Source organism: Papio anubis, chromosome 9 (assembly GCF_008728515.1).
Source record: "Papio anubis isolate 15944 chromosome 9, Panubis1.0, whole genome shotgun sequence".
Classification (NCBI taxonomy): domain Eukaryota; kingdom Metazoa; phylum Chordata; class Mammalia; order Primates; family Cercopithecidae; genus Papio; species Papio anubis.
The window spans coordinates 15,550,399-15,574,182 of NC_044984.1; the positions used below are offsets into that span (position 1 = coordinate 15,550,399).

The 23,784-nt window shown below is 38.6% G+C and overlaps 1 long non-coding RNA gene and 1 pseudogene across 2 annotated transcripts in view; both read left to right on the forward strand.

Annotated features, from left to right (window-relative positions):
* LOC103875644 overlaps nt 1–21,180 on the forward strand; it is a 49,267-nt gene extending 28,087 nt beyond the window's left edge. For both annotated transcript variants that reach the window (XR_001892524.3, XR_002515568.2), the window contains exons 2-3: nt 10,486–10,672; nt 20,688–21,180. This is a non-coding gene — a long non-coding RNA (uncharacterized LOC103875644). The remainder of the gene's footprint in view (nt 1–10,485; nt 10,673–20,687) is intronic.
* LOC101024604 lies at nt 16,933–19,160 on the forward strand (annotated as a pseudogene).
* Nucleotides 21,181–23,784: the final 2,604 nt, after the last annotated feature.

A 23,784-nucleotide genomic window follows, 5' to 3' on the forward strand; every position in this document is an offset into this window, starting at 1 on the left:
TCTGAATTTTTAGAAAAGGGAGTTTTAACTAGGTTGTGGACCAAAGACTTTCTTGAGAAAATTTAGCCAATTTTCTCTGCTTCCTTACCTATAACTGTTTTTCCCCTGTTAATAGTCCTGGTTGTAACCATTTTTACTGTAATTTAGCCACCTCTAAAGCCATGGTTCTCAAACTCTGTGTGCTGTTGTAAGAATTCCCTTGGTAATGTGTTAAAGTAGCACAGTCTTGGGACTTCTCTCCCCCAGAAATTCCGGTGTGGGGCTCAGGAATCTGCATTTCTACCAATTCTAGTCTAGATAATAATCTTTATAATCACATTTTATGGAATATCTCCAAAGGACTGATTTTGGATATTGGAAAATAATATACAGCTGCAAATGTCACATTCTTTAAAGCAAAGTAATCACATAAGTAAAAGTTAGAAGCTCTAGGCTATGATCCATAAAATGGGTGAATTTTTTCATCTTCCATCATATCATTGTGAAGGATTCCAATGTACTTTCAGATAAAAGGAAACACTACTTTGAGTGTACTTTTGAGTTATCGTTATTTCACTCATATTTAAGATATTTTTTTTAAAATCCAAAATTATGGGATAAGAAAATACTTTTGGCTGAGCTGAAATAGTCATAGTGGTTATTCTGAAACCTGTCCTAAATGGGAGCACTTCCTAGGATCTCTCCCTGGAACCCATCATCTGCCAGTAAACATGCATTTGCTCAGTTATCCAGGATGCTGTATTTTTTATAGCAGCACAGAGAGAAGAAAATTATTACCATTGTGATACCAAGAAACAAAAAGTTGAAAACATTGCTATTCCTGATTCTTCTTCCTCAACCCCTCCAAAACTCAATCCAGGCCATGTTCCTACGTGGATTTATGTAGCTAAGGCTGATACAGAGTGCTAGCCTTCCCAGGAAAAATGAGGTGGTACATCTCTTCTCAGGTGAAGTTTATGCCAGTGTCCTGTAACCCCTGTGGAAGGGCAGAGCATGTGAGGCTAATCATCTCGTTCTTTTGAAGAAATAGGTTGAGCCCTTGAAGAAAAAATATGCTATTTTATGCTCTAATAGGAGACCCGCTTTCCATGATCAAATGATATGTTAGAAAAGCCTAGAAGCAAGTAATTAAGTAGATTAAGTAGCGTAGCTCATACACCAACTAAGGAAAAAAGAAACAAGCCAAAATCTCTATAAACTGCTCATCTCTGTTTCAAATTGGGTGTTATACTATTGACGAGTGTTGAAGCAGCAATTTTAGAATATAGAACCATCTTTGACTTAAAAAGGAGACTCAGGTGATATAAAGAATGACTTGGGTTATGCTAAGATACAAAGGGCCTTTAGAAAAATGATCAGAGTTGCAATATGTCTCAATAATATTTCTAAATGTCCTCTTAAAATTTGTATTTAAAGGGAGCCTTTTAGGACAGATACTTCATGAACAGTAATTGAGTTACTGTTAGTAATTGGGGAATTTTATGGGAGCCTACAGTTTTGACATACAATCTCTCCCGTTTAAGTATTTTCTTTAACATAGGTACAACAACAGCATTTGCATTTGTTTTCATTATGCTGATGCAAAATTTACATGTTTCACCAGGTGTGTAAATGCATAAAATTATTCATTTCGAATAGCTATTTGCAATTTAATCAAGTAGGATGAAGTGACAGGTATTCCTTTCCTTATCGTTTTCTCTATAAAGAATATTTAATTTTTCAGGCAGCTCCTCTCTTCTTTTTAGATAAGTTTTGAGGTATCAGATCTAGAACATTTTACCAGCACTGTGTGGGGAGCTTCAGTTGCATCTGTGGGTGTTTTGTCCCCATTTGTTTCCCTCTTTTTTTGTAGAACTATGGCTCCTGTTAGTGTTTCAATCAGATTTGGGGGGAAAAAAGTTTCTCTGGCATGCCTTCATTCCTTCTTCTCATTTCAATGGGTGCCATTACCAATATCTGCACCGAACAAAGAGGCAGGAAACAGAGTTGTCATGTCTCAGTCCAAATTCTGAAACCCATAAGAGGTTTTTTTTCTTTCTCTCTACATCATTTGATTCACTTTCTTATAAAGTTAAAGGCAGGCTTGCTTTAGTTTTATCTTGTTTTCATTTGCTCAAGCTCCATTTCTCAGTTCCGGATGTTCTGAAGATTATGTGTAGAGATCTGACACCCATCTTTTCTTGGCTATGGAATCCTGGCAGATTAAACTACGAACACGATAGCACTGCATTCTTTTTAAGGCTACCAGAGAAATGCCTTCCACTCTGGCCCTTAGTTTAGTAATGCAGTTTTTTAAAACAAATCCGTCAAGTTTAAAAGGGATTTTTAATAATAAATGTTAAAGGTACAAGGAGATGAAAGAGTTTGGTGAGTCATTTCTGATCATTTTAAAGGACAGTCTTAGAATTTCAAGGAAGCTAAATTCCAGGGGATAGTTTCATAAGTATGTTAAAACTTTAGATATTTGTGAACAATTAATTATTTTTTTAAGATTACACTGCTGCCAGAGAAGTTTTCTTTTTTCCAAATTGAGTGTTTCCTTTTCTTCTATCTTAAGACTGTACTTTCAGCTTAATCTTTTAGCAGGTGCCTTTGTTTAAAGAAAATAATTAAAGATTATGCCATTAAAAACTGTGCCCAAAATGAAGCAAAGTGTAACTACAATAGTTGGAAAATATAAAATATTTGGCTGAGATACCTGACAGAAAACAAATAAACTGGAAAAAGGGAGGTTCTCATTATAACAACAGCTATTCCCAACCTTGCTATCCAAAGATTAATTAATCCTTCCCATTTCCTTCTTTGCCTCATATTCTTCCTCCTGCTTTTTGCTGTTATTGTAATGATCAGATTCTGCACTCTCTTCAGAGGCAGAGAAAAATCTTTATTTTGCTCTCCATCGTATTGCCATAGAATTTAAGCTAGACCCCTTGAAGGAATTTGTTCATGGCTATATTTCTGACCCTTAGCAAACATACAATAAGTATCTGTTGAAAGAATGAATAATTGAATGAATGAATGAATAAGATGTCATGTCCCCACTAATGTTGCCAGGTTTCCAACCGATGTAAATCCTGTCTTTTTATATTTTTCCTTAAGTGATAATTATAAGTTTATGTCATAATCAGCTTCATTTTTTTTTTTTGCATATGAAGGTTCTCAGATTTTGAAAGCCACCAAGTGAAACCATTCCTGTACTTTTCAATAGAATAAGAGACATGTCCATGTATTAATAACAAAACCAGAAAATATAACCACTGAAGTAATTTGGAATCAGACAAGGAGCCCCTAATTTTAGCTTGAATGAATGTTTTATATTTTAATTTATGAGGCTGCTTTGTAGACAGCCAAAACCAAAGGGCTGCTCCCAGGAGACCGCCGTAAAAGGAGATCATGCTACAGCCTCTTTTGGAAATGTTTCTTTATGTTTCACATGTTCTCCTTCCATACAACTAAATTTAAATTCCCTGAAGGTGTAAACTTTACTCTCATGTAATCCCAGGAAAAAGACATTACAACTGAATAACCACACATCTTTTATGCTGAAATTGAGTCACTCATCAAATTTCATTTAATGTTTTTTGTGATGCTTATTGACCATTGTAAAAAATATACTTATAGTTCTCTTCCGCATTTTTTTTCCCTGAGCTTGGTGAAATTTCCTAATTTTAAAAGGTTGAAGGAGAAATGGGTAAATGATTCTAAAGTCAGGTTTCAATTCATTTGTTTTCTTCTTCAGCTTCGTAGTAGTATTCTTGCCTATCTTCTTGCTAGCTTGATCCATTCAGGGACACATTTCAAGCAGTTTCAACTCTTTTAATTAGAACTTATTTTTAGATATTTATATTACATTACATTTAAGGTTTCATTTCATTTTGTAAAGTTTCATTTCAAAATGGAAAAGATACTTATTTTGTGTGCCAGACAGTCCTGTCCTTTGATGGTGGTGCTTACTCCCCGCTAAACCTCTACAGTTGTTACTTCAAAGATTTAGGGCAAAATTAACTTAGAGTCATTTTTGCCAAAGCAGAGACTTAGAAGGCCCTTGCCCAGGATGATGTTTACACATAGTAGTGCTCAATAAATATATGTGACTGATTGTGAAGGTCATCATTATCTATTAAATATTACTATTTTAAGGGCAAAATTGATAGGGAGAAAAATCAGTGCATCTATTCATCGTTCTTTTTGTTCAATGAAAATGTACTTAGAGGCCGGGCATGGTGGCTCATGCCTGTAATCCCAACACTTTGGGAGGCCAAGGCAGGTGGATCACAAGGTCAAGAGATCGAGACCATCCTGGCCAAAATCGTGAAACCCTGTCTCTACTAAAAATACAAAAAAAAAAAAAAATTAGCTGGGTGTGGTGGTGTGCACCTGTAGTCCCAGCTGCTCGGGAGGCTGAGACAGGAGAATCACTTGAACCTGGGAGGCAGAGGTTGCAGTGAGCCAAGATGGCAGCCACTGCCAGCCTGGCAACAGAGTGAGACTGCATCTCGAATAAAACAAAAAAGAAAGAAAGAAGGAAGGAGAGAGAGAGAGAGAGATAAAGAAAGAAAGAAAAAAGAAAGAAAGAAAGAAAGAAAGAAAGAAAGAAACAAAGAAAGAAAGAAAGAAAATGTACTTAGAGTAAATCACAAATATACAGATATACATTATACATTTTCTTTTAACCTGAACTTCCCTGTGACATGTAAATTGACTTGTTTATGTTAATAGCAGCCATTTAGGAGTAGATTTCTAAAGCACTGAATGATAATTAAATTGGGCATAATTCACAAACTGTAAGCTACTTTGAAAATGGGCTCCTTCAAAAAGGTAAAAGCTAGAACAGAATGTATACCTCACAACTGTCTCTGAACAGATTCTCATTACGTAAAACCGCACACACAGTGTGGCAAAGATAATGTCAGCACTTAATGTAGAAAAATAATGCAACATGTTCTTCTTTTGGTTCATTTACTGCCATATGTTACTTGAGTAATGAAAACCTATTTGGTGTAGAGACAGAAGTGGATGTACTCTGAAAACCCTAGTCAATAATGAAGGCTTATATTTGCTATTTCTGGATGACTACTAAGTAGTCAATTATGAAACATCCCTAGATTATTAGGAAATTTCATTTGATGTGTCCCCTATAAGGACTAGAGGAGGGCATTTAGTTTTCTTTCTTCATTATCCAGTTACTGTGTAATGAAAATTCTTCCAAATTTGGAAATGCCTAATAACTATGCAGTTCTAATAGTACCAAATTAATTAATATTTAAACATTTTTATCTCCATAAGATAATGCTATTAAAGAATTACTGGTTGCCCAAATACTCATATTTATCATTACTTTATATGATATCAAACAGAACTGTGAATTAAATATTAATTTAAATTATTCTAAAATGTATCAAAAATTCTATTAATTATCTAAATTATTCTAGGTTGTGGAAAAATCTGGAGTACAAATAATAAACTTTATCAATATTTAAACAAGTGAATTAAATAACTTATTTAATATTACTGAGAAGGAATGTCTACAGCTCAAATCTGAACAAATAAAAAACATGTTTTACTGTTTATTTTATATGATTGTCGAAGACAAATGAATTCCAAGGTACAAAAATAATCAGAAACACAAAGACAAATGATGGCAAATATTTTGTGAATTTGGCTTCTTAACTTTTCTGTTTGATTATGAAGAGATTTCTGCCAGGACAAAAAATAAACTGATCAATTTGTATAGAGTCATTCCATTAAGTTAGCAAATTTTTCAGACATTTCGGCTGACCTGGATCCAAACTACAAATTTATGGCTCTTAATCCAGTTTGAAATTAACTCCCCAAGTCTCTAATAAATAGTTGCAATTGTGTGGGATTATACTCTTTGCTTAAATTCACCTCAAAGATATTTTTTTGATGAAGTTTTAACTCACAAATTTTTAGTTTACCATTTACCATTTATTGAGACAGTATCACTCAATTTTGCATAGTATTCATATAAATTAAAACATAATGAAAAGTAGGTACTTCAACATAGCCCCTAAGGCCTCATGCAACTAAAAACAGTGGCTGATAAATTACAAAGAGAAAAATAAACCAGTTTACACTGGCACTTTGCTAATGCTGAATTTTAAGTACATATCAAAAAACACTGAAGTCAAACAAAGAAAATGTTTTACTAAATGGTTAGAAAACAAGCTGAATCCTTCCAAATAGAAACAGCACCCTCCTCTCTTGCTCCTCCCCCTCCCACATATGTTACACTAAGCATTGTCTTGTCTAAACATATATAAATTGCTTGTTTAGAACTTGGAAAGAATTTAAGGCAAAAACCATGTGACTATGGGAACAGAAACTTAGTACTTCAAATTCAGGGTATAGAAGCATGTCTTGCCACTTTCAATCCTAGTCATAGATTCTGGAACTCTTCCTACATGATGGCTGGAGGACGACGGGATTTCTTCAGCTTCAAACCACTGGTGTTGGTTCTAGGATTTTGAGGTAGAGCAGTATGGCATTAGGAGTAGAATATGAATGACAAGTCAAATAGAATCTCTGAGGGTGGAAGGTGCAGGGTGAGGTTTAAGTGGATGGTGTTAAGTAAGAATGAAGAAGGAAAGGGAAGAAGTTAAAATAGGAGTTTTTATGGGATGTGGTTTATCTTCCCCCCCCCAACCCCTTTTTGTTTCTTCTTTTATTGTTATTCCCCACAATAGTTTGGGCTGGACAAGCAATGGAAATACGGATGATTTCAAGGGAAGGAAAATAAGACAGAACTCGTGGTCAAATAGCATTTTTTTCTACTTTTTCCCTCATTCTTAGCTTTGCTTCACTCATAGATGTTATTTTTTCTTTTCTTTTGTTTTATTTCCAGTATTTGTTCTCTTACCCCAGGCTTGGGCAGGAGGTGGCAGAGGTGGTAATCAGTAAAAATCTAATCAAAGCACAAAGAAGACAGTCATTCTGTTGTCTTTCTTTCCTTTTAACTGCCTTTGTTGTTAGGATGAAGGCTAAAGGACATGATCATTTTCTGTTCACCACTCTATCTCTTCTCTACTATTGGCTTCATAATTGTACATCCTGTTTAGACAGGAGGCAGGACTTAATTCTGGAGGTGGGGCTTGGACCCCAGACAAAAAGGAGGGATAGTTGAAATAGGGATAGGGTGGTAGCAGTTTTCCATAAGACATGTCCAAGGGTGTGCCAGGTCAGTTTATCATTGCCATGGTAACACCTGGAAGTTACCACCCCTTTCCATGACAATGACCCAACGACCTGGAAGTTACCACCCTTTTTCTAGATATTTCTGCATAATTTACCCCTTAATTTGCATGTATTTAAAAGTGTAAATATGACTGCATAACTGCCTCAGAGCTGCCACTCTGGGCACACTGCCTATGGGGTAGCCCTGCTCTGCAAGGTGCAGTACCTCTGGTGCTGCTGTATGCAGCTGCTCTACACTGCTGCTTCAATCAAAGGTGCCGTCTAACACTTCCGGCTCACCCTTGAATTCATTCCTGGGAGAAACCAAAAGCCCTCCTGGACTAAGCCGCAATTATGGGGCTTGCCTCCCCTTTGTCACTGTCAGTCTAAGCACTGCTGCTGTCCTGCCCTGGGATTTGGAGAGGTTCTGGCATTGCTCTGACCTATAACCGTCTCACTTTTTTGTAACTCAAATAAACACTACAACCCCAAATGGCCCAGCCTAAATATTGTGTGATATTCAAAGAAACACAGTCCAGCAAACAATGTTAGTAAAATGTCACCCAAATCTTTAATTTCAGCTCTTGAAGAGCACAAAAGGAGATCCTGTTCAAAATTCACAGTACCACTTTATATCCATTTTTTGTAATTTCTCTTGCTTTACCACTTTCTCCCATGCCTAGATGCTTTGAAACCCCTTTTTCCTACTTCAAAACTTTCAGTTTTCTGATATAAGTTGCCTTTAGGAGGGACTTTTTTCCTTTTCTAGTTTTCTGTTTCCTTTTAATTTGTTCTATGTTCTCATTTCAGTAAACTACCCTTTCTGATACAAGTCTCCCAATCTCTTAGCTGATTTTTCCCCAACCCCCAATACCCTAATATGTCTGGTAAAACTAGCCGGGAGATTAGAATGTGGGGCATGGGGTGGGGAGAAGTAAAAATGTCAGAATTTCCTTAATAGGTAGGGGAATTTAAAGATGCTTGGAGGACTCACACATTAATATTCTTTGTCCTTGTTAGAACATCTTCAATTACCTTTCTCCTTAGTTGTCTCCCTTTTAATTACAAATATATTCAAGTTCTTTTATCCCCTAAATAATCCCCACAAACATGTTTAAAACTTAACCTTTCAACCTAATCCTCAGACAACCCATAAAAATAGCTTTCTTATGCTGCCTCTACTTTCTAATCTTCCTTTTTAAAAAATAAACAAAAAAATCCCACCAAAGCCTGGTTTCCATGCTTGCTATAGGTTACCAGTCGCTAAATTTAATGGCTTCTTTCCAGGCCTGCATCGTATGGATTTCTCTGAAGTCTTAACATTCTTTCTTGAAACTTCTGTTTCTGTCTCAACAAATTATTTTGTATTTATTTTTCTTGTGACTTTTTCTTAGTCTGCTTCCTTTATATTCTTACTATGGACACATCCCAGAGGACAATCTCAACTATTTTGTGGATAACTCTCACATCTAAAACTCCAAACTTTTTTCTGCAGAGTTACCACAGGTCCCTTTGAAAGTCTAATTAGAGGCAGCAACACTTTCCAGAAGAATAAAAAAAAAAAGCCTATTCAATAAGCATATAAGGTTTTATATTCTGGGTCTCAAGCTATATGGACTCCCTGAGGTTAATCCATGGACAACCTGCTCCAGAGCTAGACAGCACTGCGATTAACGTGTCTAACTGAATATCCTTTAGGCTCCTTCAGCTTGTCAGGTTCTTAGCCCTCCCTGTAAACTTCTCTTACTCCATCAAAATTTCATCAAGTTCCTCCCGATTTTACTTTCAACTATTGGCATCACTATCCAACAGATCATCCAAACTAAAAACCCTTACATAATTCAGTGTCCTTCTCTCTCCCAAGATATCCCAATATGGCACCAAGTTCTGACAATTTCATGGAATCATTTCCTATTTATCTACTCTACCTGCTGTTATATTAGTTGAGCCCTCTTCACATGTTTTTTTATACTCCAACATTTTATTCTAGATTTCTGTCACTGTAATTCATCTTCATATTGTCAATGACTCTGTGAAGCTATCTTTCTAAAGCACAAATCTAACCTAATTCCATGCCTAAATACATTTGCTGACACCTTATTGCTTCAAGCAGGGTCACAAACTCAAATGCCCTTAGAAGCCAGACAAGGAATATAAATCAGTGAAACAATGACTGGGCAGGAAACAGTCCAGAGGTGGGGGATCCCAGAGGCAGCTCCCACTCAGTCCTTGTCATTTGTTGCCATATAAAAACGCATGTCCAACGTTGCCAAATATTTTAGTTTTTCGAGAGAAGGTAACATTTAATTTTTTTTTGAGTAAAATCTCTTAATTTTAAATGATTAGCTCAAATTATTTAAAGTACGATGTAAGAAAAACTGTCAAGAACGCTGAAGCAGCTGACATTTTATGCTAATTGCAAGCTAAAAACTTGGCCTGTTGTAGTTTCATGGGTGTTGGCAGAAGACATGAAAGATAAAGAACTTTATTACTCATGGCAATAACAGTAGCCACTGTCAACATGTGCCTTCATTCCCTGAACCCGATTCCAACAGGGACGTGAAGGGGATCGGGAGACAGCGAGAGCTATACACACAGTGGTTTGTAGTACAGGAGAATTACCCTGAGTTTTGGGACCTGAATATTTTGTAATGGGCAGTAAGTCTGCCTACCATCTACTCTGGAAGGAGGCACTATTTTCCAGGTCTGTTCGCTACACAAACATCTCTGTAAAGACGGTATGGAAAAACAAAGGTAGTCAGTACTTCTGCTTGTAAGATACACAGAAACCTGAGAGACCCATAAAGAATTGTCTCTCTACAGCCAAAATGAAAATGCATTCGTAGAGCAGCTCTAACCTGTGGGATGTGAGATTGTGACCTATGGTATAGAGCTGAGGTCATCACACTACAGCATTCATACTGGCCATCTATTTTTGTAAATACAATTTTCCTGACCCTGGGCCATGCCAATTCATCTGCGTATACCTATGGCTGCTTTTGTGTACCATGGCAAGGTTGAATAGTTGTAACAGAGAGCAAGTTTAAAATATTTCCTATTTGACCCTTTAAGGAATAAAGACTACTTTTTCTTGACTGAACACTGGTATAGAGAATATAATTTTAGCATGTTATCTAGAATACTTTAAACGTTAGGATCAACAATTAATGAATGAATTAAGCAAATATGTTTTGAACAGTTACTGTTTGTCAGACAGGGTACAAACAAGATACTGATGCCGCTGTAACAATAACAACAAAAAATTCATTCCTTATTTTCTGGGGGCTCTAGGTCCAGTAAAGGACACAGACAACAGAACAGTGAAAATAATATAGCATAAACTTTCCTATACTTGCTGTAACCACATGGATTTGTGGGAGTGCATAGGAGGGAGCATCTACACAGCCTGGGAGAGCATGGAGGCTTTCTAAAGGAGAGTCTTCAAAGATGAAGATGTATTCCCTAGATACAGAAAAAGGTAAGGACATTCTACATACAGAAAGCAGAGGGTGCAAAACTTGGAGGTTGGGGAAAGAAGACAACATTGGGCCAATGTGTTTGGTAGAGAGAAAACATTAGGTACAAGAAAGGGCAGTGTGTATGTGGTGGGGAGGAGAAATGGGTGAAATGAGTAGGGGCAAGTTCATCAAAGCCTTTGAATGTCTTCCTGAGGAGTTTATTCTAAAATAATGAGAACTTTAAGGTAAGAATTGTATGGCATTTTTGGAAGTTAGTGAGGCTGAAGAGAGAGAGAGAAAAAAAGCCAGTTTGGATGTGGTTGCACTGACTCAGATATAAAATAATTAACACCAGAAGGAAGCAGTAGGGAATGAAGAGGAGGAATGTATTAGTTTGTTCTCACACTGCTATAAAGAACTACCTGAGACTGGGTAATTTATGAAGAAAAGAGGTTTAATGGATTCACAGTTCTGCAGGCTGTACAGGAAACATAGCTGGGAGGCCTTACAATTATGGCAGAAGGTGAAGGGGAGGCAAGCACATCTTTACATGGGAGCAGGAGAGAGAGAGAGAGAGAGAAGGGGAAAGTGCTACACTTTCAAACGATCAGATCTCGTGAGAGCTCACTTACTATCACGAGAACAACAGGGAGGAAATCTGCCCCCATGATTCAATCACCTCCCATTAGCCCCCTCCTCCAACATTAGGGATTCCAATTCAACATGATATTTGGGTGGGCACACAGAGCCAAACCATATTAAGGAATGAGCACTAGGAAAGAAGAGGAGATGGGATTAGGTATTCACATTCTTTCATGTGCCTTCTGCTCCAGCCACATCAAATTATGTACCTTTCCTTTAATTCAGCATGCTTTTTCATATGTGTGTGTGCACACATGTGTGTATTTTTTTCTGAGGTGAGGAAGAGGGGATCTCTTTATGTACTCTGGGTTTCAGTGCTTACCAGATTATAAGCAACCTGAGGGCAGGAACCATGCCTTGATTATCATTATACTCCTAAAACCCTATGACGAGCTCGGTACTAAATAGAGGTTTAGTACATTGCTGGTGAATCAATGAATCAATGAATCAATGAATCATTGGTGCAATAGGTGCAACTTCACCTTCTTTCCCACTCATTCATTAGAACTCAGCTCACAAAGAACTCCTCTTTATAAAGCTGAATTCCCTTTCTTTACTCTTGTTACTTTCCTCAGAGTACTGAGTTCCCAGAGAAGCCTGCATTATTACATGAAATCAAACTGAATAGCAGTGGTCTCTGTCAGCCCCAGGAGAATTTTAGAACCCACAGGGGAAGTCTTCTTCTTTATCCTATCTCTAGTGCCTGGTGCAGTACAGACAGTTTATAGTTGTTGCCTAATAAATGTTAGTAAAATGAACATGTACTTACACCTTACCAGGTTTATCTCTGATGAATCAATCATCTTTCTAAACAATTCGGACTGACTATTCATCATTCCATTTGGTAATCCAGTCCATGATCTGATCTTCAACTTTGATATATTTTTAGCCTTACAACAGTTTAATTGCTGGACCGTGCAGAGATGGTCACAGTCTCACTCTTTTTTGTGCCTGATCAAATGAGTGTATGTTTAATGTAGTGAAAACTTCAGACAACTTGGATGGCATCATGATGGCTAAGAACCATAAAAACGAAGAAGAGTATAAGCAGTTGCTTGCCTGTGTTCTAATTGTATAGGCACTGTTTTAGCTTACCATCTGCAAAACTAGAATGATATTAAGTTTATCCCGAGTGTAAAGTATGAATAGTAGGTGGTTAGGGGGTATTTTGGACTTACAGTATCCTTTGCCAGCAGTGGTTTGAAGATTCTTGATGCTGCTGCTATGTGCTTTTATCCCCTCTGAGAGCACTCCATTTGCCTCATTAACCATAGGACTTGAATTAATATGAATTATTGAAGCTATTTCTTGTTGTCTGCTTTTTAAAAAGCATTTGGCTAAACATCATTGTTCTTTTCACAGGAAATGTTGATTAACCCTTTAACATAATTGTTTAAAATAAGGAAAACATAATATTGCCAGTTTTTTTTAATGCCTTAAGAGAGTGTTAATAATGAAGTATAACATAGTTAATTATTATGACCCTGCTTCCCACTTCCACGGGGAGGAAAGAAGTGCTATGAATATACAAGCAATAGAATTTCAGTGGATTACCATATTGTCTTCTTCCTTTACGTCTATCTTTTGCACATCTCTTCTACTATTATCACACTTACAATGTCGCCATCAATCTTGGATTTTCATAGTGTTTAACATTAAAAAGAAACCACTGCATAGTCTTAGACATTCAGCTTCAAGAAGAGTTTAGTAAACACTATAGCTTTAGTCATGCACAACTAGGGAACTAGAAGACTAAAGAGCTCCTTCAGGTATCATTTGAGATAGATGTGTAAACTGGGTGGACCCCAAATGACAATTGTAATCAAGATTCATAAGTTCAGAGTGGACAAACCAGACAGATGGTGGACCTTACAAACCAATTCTGAAGTGTATTTATCCATGTTGAGTGTGCTGTCATTACACATCTGTTTATAGGAGCATGTAGTCTTCTGGAGTTAGTTGTGTTGACTATGTTGGTTTCTCATGCCTGAAATAATCTGTAGGGGAACAAGGATGAAAATCACTTCTCTGGGGTATATAGCCTTTCTCTGGATTTCTCAGCATGGATGCATTTTTGTAGGAGTGACTCAGAGCTTTGTGCCCAAACCTGGTCACAAGGAGATAGTATAATGAAATTAATCCTGACTCGAGTTATTATCTACCTAGACTTCAGACAAGCTAATGTAGCTCTCTTGATCCTTGATTTCCCCAACTATACCAGATGAAATTTTTAAAGAATTAAATAGGGTATTCTATGTAAAAGAGTTAAAACAGTGCTGGCATAGAGTAAGTCCTTAGTAAATTTTAGTTATTATTTTCTCATACAAACCTTAAAAGGAAGCTCAGATAATCCTGGCTTCTTCTTGCTGACTTGTATGTAGTGCAGTTGGGAAGACTCTGTCAGATGGCAGTGGCTCCCTGAGTCTTCCAGAATTTCCTGCTTTAGTCTGTAGGCATGACAGAAGATATGACCTTACTTAGACATTAAAGGGAAGAGGTGGGGAAGAAGGGAAAGGAAGAAGGGAAAGAGAGAGAACCAAAGAAAGGAAGGTGAGAAAGAAGAAATGAAAGGAGAAAAAAATAAAGGAGGAAAGAAATACCTTTTCCTCACAAACTTTGACAGTCTGTTATGAAGACAGCATTTGCTAATTAGCAAACTGTTTTAAAATTTGTACAAAAATAGTGATGGATGAAACAGAAAGCTATGCCTTAACACATTGTAATATTGAGTCATGTTTGTCTTTATTTCAGTTGATTCAACAGTTGGTATTGCCACCCATCACCTTATCAGTATGCAAAGCTTGGTTTTCCATTTTGAATTTGTATTTTAAAAATTTACATTAAACATTTTCCTGTGAATGGTATAAATTTCTCATGTTATGGTTGATGATAACTTTGCTTAATCCTGAAACCGTAGCCTTTCTCTAACACTGTAAACTCATTTTATGTCTTACTACATGCAAACAATGACAATTATACTAGAGCTGAAGGTAAAGGTAAGTTGTGGGTGCTTCTTCCTGGTTCTAAGGATGACTTAGTCAGGAAAGTTAATGACTGATATTTGGCTATGGAATAATTTAGAAGGGAAAGGCAACTGTGAGGCAAAAGTTATACTATTTTGTCTTAGCTTTGAATAAATAAATACTAAAATTCTATCTACAAAAGATAGGCCTAGTTGTATTTTACAAATGCCATGTTTGTATAGCATCTCATGGATGTAAGTCTACATTAAAAGTTAATAGGATTTTAAAATTGTTTCCATTTTTTAAGTTTTTTAGCAATTATCACAGCCGAGCTGAAAGTGTTAGGCAATGTTAAAGTAGGCACTGAGAAGACACTTTTTTATTCCTCCTGATAGTCATTGATATAATTAACTGCCAGCAGCAAAGTTAGATATATATTCCATGGCCTTGAATTTGAGGCTAGCTAACTGGCCCCTGTGGGGCTAATGCCCATGACTTTGGCCTTTTTTACTATACTTAATAGTACAGAAACATAGATTCATTTGGCTCCTGAAGGATTAGAGCTTTCTCCATCTAGCCTCCTCTTCGATACCTATGCTGAATTTTTTCTTTTTTCGCTTTCAAGGAGCTAAATTTGGCAATAATTGGTGAGTGCTGATTCTTAAACTTAAAAAAAAGTCGTATTGGCAATTTTTTTTTCTCTCTAGTCACAAAATAATAAAAACACCAAAGAGAAAAATGGAAATGTCCTAGCATTCCTAGAAGACACTGTTCTTTATGCTCCCTTTAGGCTAAGAAAAGAGGTGCTATTTCTTCTTCCTTGTTCTTAAAGAAGGGAGAGAATGCAAAGAATATTAGATCAGGAAAATGTTCTACTTTTTCAGTCTTATTAATATGCCCTTCCCACCAGTATCAGCCCCTCTCTTCTTTTCTTTTTTTCCCCCCTTCTCTCACTAGCAACAATTTCCTGAGGACACAGAGTCTGATAGTGCAAATAGGGTCACATTTGGAGACAGTTTGGTGATATATGCTAATATCCACTCTGGACTAGCTGAGATCACCAATTTCATTTCTCTTGTTATCTATAGACTATGAACTGCAGCCTTCAGGGCAAAATGTATTTAACCTGCAACGATACATTGCCCAGAAGCCATTCAGTGTTTATGTCAGTCTATACTTTTTATTTAGAAACAATTAGAGCTAGTTGGATTTCAAGAATTTTCTTGAGTTTCAGGTCAAAGTTTATTTTTTAAAAAAGAGAGAATAATCTACAACTTTATCAGCATGCAGCTAAAATAACAACTATAATTTCGGATTGCTAGCTCTTTTTTCCTCTGGCTGCATTTATCCCCTGCTGCCATAAGGTATGCACGGACATATACGCTGAGAGCCCACAGGGTGAAGGATGTGGGTATGGATGGCGGGAAAGATTTGTAAGAGATTTGTACTTGGTAGCAGTAAAAAATTTCCAATAAATACTGTTTTCATAGGATAATCTCATCTCTGGAGAACAACAGGTATTTAATTAAAATAAAAACACCCATTGATTGAATAACAAAACTTTTAGATAATCACAATTCTGATATGTTGCCAAGTTAGAAAATGTAGTAATGTTCTTTCTTATTTGGTACCAATGGCATTGACTCCCATTGAATTTTTTACTCATTTCGATATGTATTATCAATAAAACAGTGTAAAAACAACTGCAAATATAATTTTAAATGATTACAAATGTTCATCATGTTACATTATTTCTCACTTTACAATGATTTCTTTTCATCCCTAAAAATAAATACCTGAGGCCGGGCGCGGTGGCTCAAGCCTGTAATCCCAGCACTTTGGGAGGCCGAGACGGGCGGATCATGAGGTCAGGAGATCGAGACCATCCTGGCTAACACGGTGAAACCCCGTCTCTACTAAAAAATACAAAAAACTAGCCGGGCGAGGTGGCGGGCGCCTGTAGTCCCAGCTATTCCGGAGCAGAGCGAGACTCTGTCTCAAAAAAAAAAAAAAGAAAAAAGAAAAAAAACCCCTGAAAATATCATATCTTTACATAGGCATCACAGACAAAACATAAAATCTGTTCAAGTCAGGTCCCTTAATATGGACTGGGATAACCAGAAACCATGCCCATCATCAGTGCGCTTTTTCAAAAGGCTAGTCTATTACATAAATAAAACAATTACTTGCCAATGAGGGCAATTTGCATATAGCAGTGAGTTGTAGTATCTCTGTGTTTTCATTAGGCTGTTTTCCAAGAAGTGAGTAGAAATTTATCTGAGTTATGTATATAATGACACATTAAAATGATACGCTTGTGATAATCTCATGAGAATCAAGGGTTAGCCATTCAGCCATGTGGCCTGGCAGCCAGGACTCAGAGGGGAATGGGGTTTAGTAACTAGATACATCCCCAACCGTCTCTAGGGACCTCAGAGTAAGTGGTAACTAATCTGGTTTTCCACCCAGGCTACAAACAAAGATTAAAATTCTGCATATTTGCTTCTCTAGTTATCATTATCAAATAAATCATTCTTTCATGTGTATATATACAGATATATGTGTATATAAACATACATCTAACTTAATCCACTGCCTACTAATAGCTTGGATTTCTTCAGCTTAGTTTCCGCTTCTTCATAACTTCACCTTTTCATGAACTCTCTGGAATTCTCCCGTAACTTATTTCCTGTTTCAGCTCTCCCTGCTCACTCTGCTTCTCTCCACATTTCCCATTATAAATTCCTTAAAAAAGAGAATTTATGCTTGCCCTCCGCTCCGTCCTGCGGCTGCCCACTGCCCTCCTACGGTCCACCACGGCCCCTCTGCGCTCCAGGCGCGTCCTCTCCGGGATCGCCGCCGCCTTCCACCGGGGCTCGCCGCTGCGGCCCCTGCCAGAGCCAGCTCCTGGTGGACCCATGTGGAGATGGGACCACCAGATCAGATTCTGCGAGTCACCGAAGCCTTTAAAAGGGACACCAATAGCAAAAAGATGAATCCGGCAGTTAGTGCCTACCGGGACCACAACTGAAAGCCTTACGTGTTGCCTCGCGTCCGCAAGGCGGAGGCCCAGATTGCGGTCAAAAATTTGGACAAGGAATGCTTCCTCATTGGGGCGCTGGCTGAATTTTGCAAGGCATCTGCAGAAGTAGCCTTGGGCGAGAACCGCTAAGTCTTGAAAAGTGGCCGGTTTGTCACTGCGCAGACCATTTCTGGAACTGGTGCCTTAAGGACCACTGCCAGTTTCCTGCAAAGATTTCTTAAGTTCAGCCGAGATATCTTTCTGCCCAAACCGGCCTGGGGACATCACACAGCCATCTTCGGGGATACTGGCATGTGGCGACAAGGTTATCAGTGTCATGACTCCAAGACTTGCGGTTTTCACTTCACAGGCGCTGTGGAGGACGTTTCAAAAATACCGGAGCAAAGCCTTCTTCTTCTGCATACCTGCACCCATAATCCCACGGGCATGGACCCTGGTCCCAAGCAGTGGAAGGAAATAGCAACAGTCGTGAAGAAAAAGAATCTCTTTGCGCTCTTCGACATGGCCTACCAAGGCTTTGCCAGTGGCGATGGCTACAAGGATGCCTGGGCTGTGCGCCACTTCATCGAACAGGGGGGCGTTAATGTTTGTCTCTGCCAATCATACGCCAAGAACATGGGCTTATACAGTGAGGGTGTGGCAAGCTTCACTGCGGTTTGCAAAGACGCGGATGAAGCCACGAGGGTAGAGTCACAGTTGAAGATCTTGATCCTTCCATGTATTCCAACCCTCCCCTCAATGGGACCCGTTTGTTTCCACCATTCTGAACACTCCAGATTTGCGAAAACAATGGTTGCAAGAAGTTAACTGCAAGGCCGACCGCATCATTAGCATGCGGACTCAGCTGGCCTCCAGCCTCAAGAAGGAGGGTTCTACCCACAATTGGCCACACGTCACTGACCAGATTGACATGTTTTGTTTCACAGGCCTAAAGCCTGTGCAGGTGGAGCGGCTGACCAAGGAGTCCTCCATCTACCTGATAAAGGATGGCCGCATGTCTGTGGCAGGGGTCACCTCCAGCAACGTGGGCTACCTTGTCCATGCCGTTCACCAGGTCACCAAGTAATGACCCTGGTGCAAGAAAACAGAGACAACCTTTCTGTCTTCAGCCTCTGCTATTGGGAGCTTCACACAGAAAGAAAGAGGGTGGATGGTGGTGAGTGGGTTGTTTCTTTCAACTACAGTGTGTAACACTCAGCGACTGAATGTTTCTCAGAAAAGGACATGTAGTGACATAGAGCAGAGGCATCCGTGGCTGGCGTCTGGAACGTTGTGGCTCTAAACCAAACTCTCTCCTGTCCTTTTAATCCAACTTTTCTCCAAGAGTTTACATGTGCAAGAAAGTCATCACACCATGAAATCTGTCCATTATGCCATTGCAATATTTCAGAAACTTTAACTGATGTGTCATACACTGTTGGGTTCCTCTTGAGAAATAGCACACATTAGAGGGTTTAAGAGAAGACCTAGTTGTGTCATGAACATTTGGCTTCATGTCCGTCCTCCCATCATGGAGCAGCCTTATCAATAGACCATATTGCAGAAATTTATGTTTATGAAAACCAATGAGTCTGCTGCCACTACAGCAAGGAAAACATGCAGATTCCTGCCTTATTTAAGAAAACCAAAAGCCTCCCTTTTCTTCTTTGTCATTGCTGTTCTTTTCCTTACGCACAAAGCGTTTTAACCAATGTAAATTTTTATCCCATTCTACTGTGTGATTGACCAACAACCCTATCCTATAGGGATTTATTTAAGGATAAAGAGGCTGAGCGCAGTGGCTCTTGACTGTAATCCCAGCACTTTGGGGGGGTCACTTGAGGTAGAAGTTTGAGACTAGCCTGGCCAACATGGTGAAGCCCTGTCTCTACTAAAAATTAGCCAGGCATAGTAGCGGGAGCCTATAATCCCAGCTACTCGGGAGGCTGAGGCAGGAGAATCGCTTGAACTGGGGAGGCATAGGGTGCAGTGAGCCCAGATTGTGCTATTGCACACCACCCTGGGCAATGAGAATGAAACTCCATTTCAAAAAAGAAAAAAAAAAAAGAACATAACTTTCTGCTGATCCCATACCCTCACCCTCCTTGGCAAAGAATAATGGAGAGTAAGTAACCGCACTTTATCTCAGCATCCTCTTCAATGATTGTGTAATTTTCTCCTGTTGGGATGTCATCTCTGCCCAGTTGGACCTCCTCCCTTTGTTGAATGTGGTTGTGCGTTCGCTCATCTCACATCATGAGTCAGGCACACAAGCAAGTACCAAGAAAGAGGATATTCTAGGCTTTGTGTGCTACCAGCTGGGCTCAGGCTTCACCCATTGGAAAGAACCACTATCTGCTCTAATTATGTAGACTTATTGCAGCCTGCTTTCTCTGTAACAATAAAATTACTGTAAACCGCGCCCCCTCCGCCACCCCACGCCCTGCAAAGAAAGAGAATTTTATTTACTCATTTTTTAATGTCAGGCCTTAGCATCGGTTCCTAACCAGACTTGGGTTGTATGCCCATGCTGACTCAGTCAGTTCTGGTTTATGAGGTCTGTATTGTGCCACCTCTTTAACGTGAGCTGTAGGTCAGGGCACTTCACACAAAAGAGTCTGACATGTCTGGTACATCCTGCCTCAAGCTATTGTCACTTTAACTCACCGTGTTTTCTGAATTAGTCTTTCCAGTAGGTTATCTAAGGAAAGTAATATCTAGTCATTATTAGCCAAACAGCCCCAACATTGATTTTGTCAAATATGTTGATTATGCAGTCACCTGGCAAGGATCTGAGAGAACAGGTAACGTTGGCAAGATTTTATGGAATGGAAATTCAACTGGGCATCAGAAGACCTGGATATTAGCTCTCTGTGGCCATGAATTAGGTCTCAAAATCGGGCAAGTTGCTCAGTCTTTCAGACTTTCCATTCTACATCTGAAAGTTGGGGAGATCAGCTGTACAATTTATAGGGTGGTTCCCAGTCTGAAATTCTGTGGGTCCACATCTTGAGTCTTGAGGTCAGAATATATTTAGAATATGAAGAAGGCAATGAGCCTCTCAGGAGCTTCTAGGTGATAAAAGATCAGAATGAGGGCACTGCTTTTTTTAAAGGAAGAATATCCATCAGAAATGACTTCCCTGAGCTAATATGTACTTGCGGGTCTAGGATGGGTTATGGCAAACCCACTGACTGTAGTCCACATAACAAAATAGTTGGGGCAGGACTAAGACAATCAAAGTCTGAGAGAAATAGATACCACAGGAAGGAAGGAAGTCAATCTGTCAAATACTTTCAGAGATGACTTAACTTACAATTAGTGAGTGTGCCTGTTCTCTGATAGTCAGGAATGTCAACACTCACTTAATACATTATTTGATTTAGCTCTACATTTTTCTTATTCCAGCTGCTGACAGTTTTCGGTGGCTACAGGAAGCTGAACCCCCAAGAATCTAGACATGAATGAAATTGGAGTTACATTAAAAAAATCAATATGTAACCTGAGAAGAGATATGCAAAGTCATTGGAAGGAAGTGGAATGGCTCCCAGGCCAGCAAACTTCACAATCATCTGATTGAATATATGAGATCTAATGAAAGACTCTCTTAGAAGGCAGGTGCTATGATTTTAATGTGTCCTTCCAAGTTCATGTGTTGAAAACTTAACTCCCAATGCAATAGTGTCAAGAGGTGAAACCTTTAAAAGGTGATTAAGTCATAAGGCCTCTCCCCTTATGAATAGAATAATGCTGTTACCATAGGAGTGAATTTGTTATAAAAGTAAGTTTGGCTTCCTCTTGTTCTTTCTTTTGTCATGTGCTTCCTCCTGCCATGTTTTGACACAGCAAGAAGGCCCTTAGTAGATGAAGATCTGATCTTGGACTTGCCAGCCTCCAAAATCACGAGCCAAATAAAATTTTATTGTTTGTAAATTACCCAGTCTGTGCTATTTTACTATAGCAGCACAAAACAGAGACAGCAGGTATCAGTAATATTTCATTATAGTAGCATGAAATGAACCAAGACAGCAGGTAAGCTAATCATGGAACAATGGCCATGACAGAGTGTTGCGAGCCAGCTTGGCTCGTGCTCATCTAAGCACTGTTCACAGGGAAGAGAGTTTTAGCCAATGGTCTTCTGCTATTCCAGATTCATTAACAAAGTAGCGATAATTGCCAGTGGTGGTAGCAAGTGGACTTTGAGGGTTTTGGATTCTGATAATTTCTTATTGGAGATTAGTATATGGATTTTCTAGTTATATTAATACATAGATCCCTAAGTCCTTGATTAACGTATGTTTAGCCTTAAAGAGATGCATTGTCATTTGATGTGATCAAACAATCAAATGTTGTTCTTCAAACCCAAGGACCAGATACTAGGCAGTGATACATTCACCAAAATGATGGTGGTCATACTGAGGTGTTCAACCTGGAAAAATGTCCATAAATACAGACAGTCTTCCTATGGTGACCACAATGCATCCATGTGCCTTCAGGTCATTCTTATGCTCAATTTTTAAAAAATATTGACACATTTGCCCTCAGAGTAAAATCCCAACTCCTGACATGGCCTTATTCACTGCTACCTCATCTTCTCCAACTCTGCGCTTCAGTGACATCACTCAAGCCACACTTCCTCTCTTTCTGTGCTGCTAACTTATCAAGGTTGTCTCTGCCTTGGAGCCTCTCCATTCATTCTTCTCTTCACCTGGAAATTTCTTTCCCAGATATGTATGTGGCTTATTCCTGTTCAGCATTCAGGCCTTAATTAAAATAATGATAGAAGGCTTCTGTGACAATCCTGTCTAGTATAGTTCTCCTACCTCTACTTCATTCTATTTCATTTATTTTTGAAGAGTTTTATTTATTATAGCTAACAGTAGTCAAAATGATTGCACTTATTTGCTCCCTCTTTAAAAAAAATGTTTTCCTCACTAAAATATTTATTCTGTGACAGTAGGACCTTGCCTGTTACACCCATTGCTATATTCTTAGCAAACAGGAGACTATCTGAAACATATAGAAAGCTCAATCAGTGTCCTTTAAATGAACATAGCAGATTTTTACTCTGGCCATTATCTGATCAGCTTAAGCTTCCCATATTAGAGAACACGTACTGGTTTTGTTTTGGTCAGATGGTAGCATTCCCATGGGGCTCACCGAAAGACCCTGATTTTTAGAACAAAACTAAGTGGTTTAGGTTGTGCTTCTCTCCAGAACCTTAGCCCAAAGCGAATAGACATTTAGCATTACAGAAGATGTATTTCCTACTTGGAGGCCTGAAGACATTATCAGCTACACTGATAATATCAGAAGCAGAACTAAATAGGGAATTCTTTCATATGCTTCTAATTGGGTAGATAAGTTGTGTATGATTTATACCATGTGATTCAAGGTAAACTTTCCTAATTCTAGTGTCACTCCGTGTTTCAGGGATTGCGAAGACAGTGTGCCATAGTGGAAAGAGCTCAGGCTCTGGAACCAGTAGAGCTGGGTTTGCATTCCGCTTTATTGCTCACTAGACTTGTGTCCATAGACAAGCCCTTCCGACACTTGAGTCCCAGTCTTCTCATCTGTAAAGTGGCACTAGTAATATTTTCCAGAGTGGCTACAAAGCATGTAAATATTATGCATAAAATACTTGGCATGTCATAGACACTTATTGAGTTGTAACTGCCATTTTTATGAAGATGTCACATCCTATGTTGGTGTTGTGTTTTCATATTTTATTTTTTATCTGGCTGCAAGCTCTAGAAACTACTTCTGGGAACATGAAGTTATGGGTCATGGAAAGATGGCTATCTTGAGAGAAGAAAAGTATGAAACTCATACCATTGTTGAGTATCATCTGAACTGGCAGTGGCTCCAGGATAGCAGCGGGAACTGTAGTAGCTGGCATTCAAGCATATGCACTAGAGGACTCCAACATTCACATTGTCCGGTTGCTCTCCAAGCAGATATTTTCTTCTCCTTTTACTACTTGCTTAGTCTCTGTATATTGTGTATATCTTTTTATTACTTCATGCTTTTTGGTAACAAATAGACTATATTTTTTTACAGTTTCAACTGATTATAACTCTATGTCTCCATAACTCGTCCTTCCTCATTATGACCCATCCTCTGCTTCATACCTCTTGAGTCATATGTTCCGCTTCTACATTCTACTAACTTCCTGGTTCTTGGTTTGCTTCAGTACTTAGTTCTAAGAGGGTCTCATATTGGTCTTATTCAAGTTTTATGATCAAACCATGGCATCATTCTCTAGGTAGCCAGATATTAGTTTGACCCACTTGAAATCAACATCAATTTCATGTGGTACAATCAGATACATGTTGCCTCTGGTGAGGAACCATTGCTGGCACCAAGAGTAAGGTGGTTCCATTTAATAAGCAAATAAACAACAATAAAAGAAAGAGTTCTATTTCATGCCATTTAGAACCAGTTGTGGCTGGGGTGGGCATTGGATTGGCTTTTTGGCAAAATGGTTAATCATCTTCATTGCCTG